Here is a 2,500-nt window from a genome sequence, read left to right on the forward strand (position 1 = left end):
GTTCTTCCATTATTATCATGTAACGTTCTCTTCTTCTTCTTCTTCTTCTTCTTCTTCTTCTTCTTCTTCTTCTTCTTCTTCTTCTTCTTCTTCTTCCAGATTCAGTCTCGCCTTAATTATATTTTCTATCCAGACTAAGCATGTTTAGCAGAATACCCTTGTGTCTTTATTTTTTATTTTTTGATGCACTTCAGCTCATGTAGGTTGTGTTGGTACTTGACATGCATCGCATTTCCTGATCAGCTGATGCAGATTAATAATGGAATACCACATCTTACATGTATTGCACCATTTTGGCAGTCTTTTTTACCAGTGCATCAATCAGCACTTAACCATATTGGACTTCTTATTGTTCTTTGAAGGAATGTGTTGATTGACGTAAACTTGCTCCAGTTTATTGGAGCATATTGTTTCAATACGTTTGAGAATATTTTTCTGTCACACTGGTTGGAGCTACTAGCGACCTCTGTTACCAAAAGGTCTAGTTTCTTTTGTGCCAACTCATGGAATTTACTCTTGCTGATTGCAGCAATGTCCCTCCACGCTTTTCCTGTGTTATAGAGCGCTATCTTGTTCAATTTTTATTAATTCACAAGATAACTATCCTATGCCGACGTTTTATCCCACTTTTCTGACCTCAAACTTATCCTGGACTATTCACAAAAACTTGTAGCTATAAAGCGCTAGATAGCCTTTTGTTATCCTTGTTAAATCAGCTTATTTATGGAATCACACAAGTGGACTCACTAACCGGCAGAGAGAGAGAGAGAGAGAGAGAGAGAGAGAGAGAGAGAGAGAGAGAGAGAGAGAGAGAGAGAGAGAGGAGAGAATACATAACAGGCTTTGTAGATGTTTACAATCTTGAAAGTAATGTCTTTCACCTCAAGTTAAGGAAAATAATCTGAGAAAGATTTTAGTTTTCTAGCCACTTTTTATCTTGAACACAAATAAACTGAGCGTTTCACAAGAGACAATATTTTTTTTTATGTAAACCTGGCGGAGACTGTTTCCCAATAGACGTATAGAAGGTCTCGTAATTTCTCGACTAGGACATAATTTTTATATATCGATATTTATTTTATTTCTTCTTCTTCTTCTTCTTCTTCTTCTTCTTCTTCTTCTTCTTCTTCTTCTTCTTCTTCTTCTTCTTCTTCTTCTTCTTCTTCTTCTTCTATTATTATTATTATTATTATTATTATTATTATTATTATTATTATTATTATTATTATTATTATTATTATTATTATTATTATTATTATTATTATTATTATTATTATTATTATTATTGATTTCCGTATGGCAATGAGATGTGACTTTATATTTTAGCCAAAGGAAACAAGGAAATAAAACAAAAAGTATATAATAAACAATTATAACAAAATGTACTAAATTAAACTATAAAAACTAAAGAGAGAGAGAGAGAGAGAGAGAGAGAGAGAGAGAGAGAGAGAGAGAGAGAGAGAGAGAGAGAGAGAGAGAGAGAGAGAGAGAGAGAACTGAGTACACTTATAGCATACGTATAGAAAGTATAGATCTCTAACATTTAATTTCCTGAAATTAATATCAGATAATGAAGATTGTCAGTTGTCCCTCGTCAGCAACTCTAATATTGAATCAATTTGAAAAAGATAAAACAAATACATACAGTGAGAACAGAGAAATTAATCGTAGCATATGACACCTGAAGGTAAAGGATAATTCAATCTGCTACGTAAGAGAATTTTGACATTCCGGGGATATAATTCGTTTACAGAAATATCACCCTGTGAAGTGGAGGCTGGCAAAGGGCATTGGAGCTGAATGAACTCGAGAGAGAGAGAGAGAGAGAGAGAGAGAGAGAGAGAGAGAGAGAGAGAGAGAGAGAGAGAGAGAGAGAGAGAGAGAGAGTACTGCACAAGTTTCATACACGCTAGTACACTGTGATGTTATTTCTTTCTATCATCTCTCACTCTCCCCAGTACTAATAGTATATACTCATGTTTAATCCTGTTAGAGTTACATGTTATAGAAAATATATTTTTGTTATCCGTACTGTTTTAAATAACAGCAAGGAAATTATGTAGGCTATGCATTCTACACCATTGCAAACAAAAGGCATCCTGGTTCATTCTTTCTGTGTGAAGATATCGTAACGAGGTGAAATAGTTTGCACATCACAATGATCAAAAAAGCTATACAAGTCAGAGCCACTCATATTAAGTTGGTTTGCTCTGAGCGATCGAATTAAATCTCCCACCATTACCAATCTCATTGGGTAGCATTGTGATGAAAACTGGCCAAAACCCACGCTTGTATATCATTATACCGTCTCGGATCCCAGTCCAAAGAGGTAATGAAACAAATGCCCAAGGTGGCAGTCAGCTACCTTCCACTGCAGAGGTTGCTGAAAATCTGTGGACTATAACGACCACTTTTGGAAAAAAAACCTTGCAACATACAAGGTTAGGACCCTGTCTAGGAAAAAAGATCTTGCTGTGCTACTAGCAGGGCTAAAATAGAT

This window comes from Palaemon carinicauda, chromosome 12 (genome assembly GCF_036898095.1).
Source record: "Palaemon carinicauda isolate YSFRI2023 chromosome 12, ASM3689809v2, whole genome shotgun sequence".
NCBI lineage: Eukaryota > Metazoa > Arthropoda > Malacostraca > Decapoda > Palaemonidae > Palaemon > Palaemon carinicauda.